This window comes from Opisthorchis viverrini (genome assembly GCF_000715545.1).
Source record: "Opisthorchis viverrini unplaced genomic scaffold opera_v5_159, whole genome shotgun sequence".
NCBI lineage: Eukaryota > Metazoa > Platyhelminthes > Trematoda > Opisthorchiida > Opisthorchiidae > Opisthorchis > Opisthorchis viverrini.
The window spans coordinates 157,287-163,523 of record NW_008751816.1 but is presented as its reverse complement, the minus strand read 5'-3'; positions in this window follow the sequence as shown (position 1 = coordinate 163,523).

Below are 6,237 nucleotides of genomic sequence, written 5' to 3'. Positions count from 1 at the left end.
AATGTTACAAAGCGGCTCCACAAATTCCGCAACAGATCTCTCCTTTTCAAGAGACGCAAAGCGAAATTCCACGAACAACATATACTACTCGCATGCCTCCCCATCAGTAGTATCACCGTTACACTGGTAGCCAAATGTCAGTGTATACGTTCTTCTCAAGAAGGTTGCAGACTCGAAGTGTTAGATATACACTGACGATGATTCCCAACAATAATGAATCAGTTGTAAATTAGTTATCAGCTTTCCTGCATCCGATTTCATCCGAAAAATTAAGACTGCATTTGGATGCAGATTTATCGATCCTATGGTTATGTGTCACTATTTATTTTGTACAAGTAGTTAGTCTACTAAGCTAGTCTTCTGTACATAAAATAGGCATCCAGATGTGGCCCTCAGATGCAGATGATACTGGATTGTTTAAGAATCTGTACTTCCGAGTATCACGCATGCGACCTTGATACACAGTGTTGGAATAAGTCTCTAGTTTGTTCAGCGAGTTGTCGTTCGTAGCTGGCGTAAGTTTTACCTTCGTATTATATACAAAAGATTTACAAAACTGGCTTTAACCGTGGGAGTTTGGACTTGTTTCTGAGAATTCCTCTGAAACGTTCTCATTTCGGGAAGTCCTGTTGGCATTAAAATGGCTGCATCAGGTTAAATTTTTTATCTGATTAGAACTCACTGGCTGTCTGACGTGCATCACGCACCGAACTCTCGCAGACCGAACGTTAGCGTGATAGTAGTCGGTCACTCGCTTCTTGTATTACCAATGACCAGAGTTCAAACTCTGCTATGGATGCAAAACACCGATATCTCTGGAAAAACAGAAATTTGAGTCAATGGTACCTGATGGAATAAATTATTTTTAAGAAATAAAGCTTATTTTCGTGCCTACACTCATTTAAAAACTTATAAAACAATATAGAATTCTTCAGTTAGCCATGTCTCTGCACAAAACAAGTTATCCGTTCTTCGGGAGAGCGGGTAAGTTCGAACGTTCAAATTACTTGGGTTCATGCCACTAATGCCAACTTAAGGACAAATGCCTGTGTCTAATTTTTGAATTTTGCAGTAATATCCTCTATTTTCCTACCGCAGCTGCTTGAATAAGACGACGCATTCCGCACTCAAAAAGTTGTCTAAGCATCCTTTCCACGCGGATGATCACCACCCGAAGGAGCACAATTAGAAAGGCACAATCTGATTTCGCATAGAGATATCTCCAACGTCGACTTTTCACCATCGACTGAAGCGTATGCTGTACAAGGCACGTCACAGTGATCCTGTTGCATTAGCATTTTTTTTGTAGAGTAGTTTCGATTTCCCGTACCTAGATGGTATTTCTGTTTGAATTTTTCCAGCGCATTCTTTTGTAGAGTAGTTTCGATTTCCCGTACGTAGATGGTATTTCTGTTTGAATTTTTCCAGACCAAGAATTTCATCCCTATCAGGCGACTGAACTTTTCAACCAAATTATGCTCCATCCTGCTATAGGTTTTGAAATAAGCTCTAGAGGTAGTCTAGGTTACTGAAGAGTGGTGCCGTCGGTAGATTGCTGACAGGTTATAAAGGGAACTTTAAGTAACACAATGCTTAAGTTCTCCCCCAGTCTCTGGCCTATCGACAAAGTTATCCCACACCAAATAGTATACGACTTACGTACGCTATTGATTTTTTCGTATATGAGGATGTCAGACTTGGGAACCATTTTGTTGTCATCATCTGGCTGGCGGTTACATTGTCCGCCAGTTGGCGGTCGGTCATTCGGTTAGAACAGACTTCATCTGCAGGAATGTGATGTGGTTAGTGTGTCAAAATGACACAGGAGCAGCTCAATGAGGGGTGTGCCCCACCACTTTGGAAGATGATTCATTCAAGTTAATCAACGTAGACAAAACGTATGCAAACCGGACCTGATAATTAATATACCCAGTGATTTATCGCTTTATCTGCGAACGTCGGCACATCATACCTTGTTCTCTGGTTGGGGGGAGAGTTGCCTCTGACCCAGACGACGCCTGTGAGTCGGAGCCTTATTGTAATTTCGACACAAGAGAGACCACACCCGATTCCGTTGAATCATTGTGTTTTCGGATGATACGAATGAGCTACTACGGAGATGTTCATTTGGTTTCCTTTAGGTGGAAGGACATGTGGAAAAGATGGTTTGTGAGACCATCCATCCCCCTTCACAGCCATCACCCGCATCCAAGTGCCATGCAAACGATCATATTGTAGTTCCCCTACAGGAGACCATTCTGCACCCAGATACAGTACGCTGAGAGTTTTTGAGAGTTTACTGTGGGGTATATCCACATCACCAAAACCTTCGTTCGAGGTTGAAATAGTATTTGAACAGAGCACATACAAATAAGCTGTTATTTGAGGCACTTCAGATACCTATATTCTGTCCAAGTGTGTCATGGACAAATGTTCCCGGGAAACTGAAAAATATCGTGAAAACAGAAACACCGCAATTTGCTGTTGGGATTGGAAGTTGGAAGTCACTAGCCCAATCTTGTCAGCAAGGCAGAGAGCTATTAACAATAATATTAGTAATAATAATAATAATGGTAATAACGATACCATCCTCACGGTGCCTTGCTGATGTGCTACCCGAAAGTAGCACGATGAGTGGGGTACTGCCAGGTTATTCAAGCCAAGGAAGGAGCAGTTGAGAGTCCATGGTTGGGTTTGAACTGCGGAATTTACGGTCAATAACCTTGACCACTGAGGTATCTCGAGCAAACATCAACAAGATGGCTGCCTTTGGGCTCCCAGGTGCCCCCACACTTTACAAATGACTTTCGTAATGGGACAATCCAGATGGCACTGATCCTTAGGCAACCAAACAAGGTGCTAAAGCCATGACATCACCAATGCACTGCATTGAAAACCAGACGCTTCGCGATGTGTGTTATGCTAGTAGGAAAGGAAAGCTTGTCCAGATACCCAGGACTAACCGCCAAGAGCATTGACATGTGGCGGTCCCAGTCCTTCCTCTAGAGTAAATATGTTCACCAGAAGGACGCTCCGATTTCATGAATATTAAGGCGATTATACAATACCTAGGCCATCTCGGTTCCTCGACCAACCACATCCAACTCACTTAGGAGGGGAGTTATGGATTGTGGACAGATGTTACTAGCTTCTAACCACTATACACGGAGCAGGTTGAGGTCGTGAAGAGAACATCAACTTCACAAGTGAAGTACAGGCGCACGGATAAAAGTCACCTGATGTCTTAGTCGTTCACGTTTTTGAATAGCAAGGGATCATTGGAACACTGCCTGCGCAGCCCAATGGGGGCTCAGATTAAAATTTTTTCCTGGAGGCTCTGTCCTCGGTTGCTGGCGGCCATCTTGTTGTCTTCTCACTAGCTAACCAAGGATTCCTGTCACTGGGGTATTGTGATGTCCCCGTCTCTAATCTGACTGAGATCAGGTGCAGCGCTGGTGCTCGGGCACAGCAACAGGGGGCCGAGGTTTCCAATCATGTCCAGGATAGTTGAAGAACTCTTGGTTAAATATGCATTTGGGTCTGTAGGGTATGACTTTGATGGAACTTAAAAAAAGGTACATTCTTTGTAGAGTTTCACTTTGCCTATTAGTGCCTGTTGACTTTTTTGTTCATGCCTATCACAGGAACTTCTCTACGGAGCGAGGAACTGCGCACGATGCCCGTCAGTTACAGCAGTCCCAATTTGATAAACTTTGTTTGTCATGCCTATCACAGGAACTTCTCTACGGAGCGAGGAACTGCGCACGATGCCCGTCAGTTACAGCAGTCCCAATTTGATAAAATCTGATCAATGTGAGCAAAAGTTAAAAACCACCAAAGACTTGACTGACGTTTTCCAAACGCTCTTCTCGTAGACAACACACATTGGTGGATTTCCACATTCAGACGGTCAATCGGTCAAAACAGACCGCAGCGACTAGCTTGTCAGTAGATGGCTGCCAGATCACATGACTGAAATCCTGACAGTGCGGACTGGTCACGAACACGCAAAAAATGACAATATGGCGTGATCACCACGCGTATAAAAACGTAGTCATTATTACATGACTCCTTATGAATTTTTAACTTAGTGTGGCACCATCTATAACCGTCTTTGTTCCCGACGTATTTAACAAAGCATTACATACCCATTTAAGAGTCTTCTGGCATGTTTCCCACACATTACTTGTATACGCTCTGAGGTCTTCACATTATCTGTCTGGGAAGACCTCGAGGATTGTTGCAACAAAGTTCCCAAAGCAGAACAGAAGCGCTTCAGTGAAATTAGATTTCGACGCTGAAAAACCGCTCATAGCCACCTAACTTGGAAAACACCCCTTACGATATGGTCAGCCAAGAGCCTGCTCTTCTATTTAGCCGCTTAGACTATGCTCATTACAGTATTCTCACACTAAGACAAAGAAGGATGGCTGCTTCGTTCTACCGATTGATCAGGTTGGTCAATTCACTAATAGCTTCAATCAGCGAGTCTGCAGTTGTGTCCATCTATAAGAGCAGCGGCTCTTGTGTAATTCGGAAACATCCTGCGAGAAACAAAAAAATTAATGACCATTCACTGGGCACATGAGAACTCCCAACTCCCTCCCATTTATTGTTTTTTTACTATTTTGAGGTTTCTGTACCAAAAAACCCCAGAGGATGTTTTTTCTCGGATCCAAGTGACAGTATTCGCTGGACCGAGGCTTGTTAGACTGACAGATGATACATCACTAAAAGAGACAAACCTTAATCGATAACCTACCTGGTATAGCGAATCTGTCTGTCAACTCCTCCTTACCTTAGATGTCGCGTAAATTAATTAGTTCGTAGGGGTACATTGGTTGTGCTGGATGGGGAAGTTTAAATCCTGTTGCTTCATCAGGCGGCTATAAAAGGATATGCCACATGATTCCCTGGTAAGGGGCTACAGAGTCGAGCACCTGTTGACGTGTTTGTCTATTTCCCAAGTTTGGTTTTAAATAGCTCCTAGACAGTCGTCAAAACAATCTGAGTGGACATCTATCCTCATCAAACATGCCAAACCCGAGGCTGGGATTTTGAACTTGAACTGGGTCAACCACCATCTGAATAAGTTACCAGCCGATTAAAACCAAAGTTGCACATGAAACTGAGATCCGAACGCATCACCTAGAATTAGGTTCCAGGAACCTGAAAGCGAACTATTTCAAAGAGCACTGAAAACATAACATGAATGTGTAAACGCGACTGAAAAGAAATAAAGCATAAAAATTTTCATGTTTATCTCTAATAAAAATAGATGAGAGTAATAAATAGGATCACAGTTGAGCAGTATGTGGCAGGTGGATATACCAAAAACCATTCAGCGTACAACCCATTAAACCCATCTGAATTGGTGTGCTTTGGAAAAGAGACAAAAGGACTAAAGGAAAGGATAAGGATCCCTGGTGATTTTTTGCAGGGGAACATAAAAACCATTGACGTCAACGTGATCACGTGACTATTCACTCCACATGCTTTCGAAAGTTGTCAACTAGGCGGACAAACCAGAAGGGATCGACAGATAAACAGCCGCCGTGCTTAGTGTAAACCATATTCAGTCAGAACAGCCGGCGATAATAAGACTGAATCGCCTGAAAGGAAACAGCCACGCGAGTTCGTAAATGAGTGTATATTCGCTAATTTCGTGCAATTTGTTTTCAAGTAGAACATAAGGTTGACGGAAACCCGGGGACTGCGCCCACCAGATGAGCCCCAAGAAGGGCGAAACCGGTCGTGGGCTGTCGATGGATTTTCAGCAACCTTGTGAGTAGTACATTACAAAGTTGAAACTGTCTTTCGAAATCTGATGCAGCTTCGTGGATTTGGATCCGGGATTGGGAAACTGCTCCCTACACGGAACGGTGGCAAATNCAAGTTTTCTGCGCCGGTCAGTACAAGGCGAGGAGTATGCCCAGCAGGATATGTTTGTTAAAATTATAGCTGCCATGTGCTGGAAACGCCACACTGTCTGATCCAGTCAAGCGTCTGCAAGGCAGCTTTATTCCTTTCACCGTGAACTACAGCCAGTTGATCAGATAAGAACGGGATTCTCACATTGGTGCAAAACGCTTTCCTTGCGTTTTGCTTCACTTCTCATTTAGTTTATTTGAAGCGAGTCGAGGAAAAAAGTAGCTGATGATAGCGATTTGTTGCGGCGTAGCATCCATGGCACTGTGATTGTAACACAGTGGGACGCAAAGGCTCAATCAGTTAAGC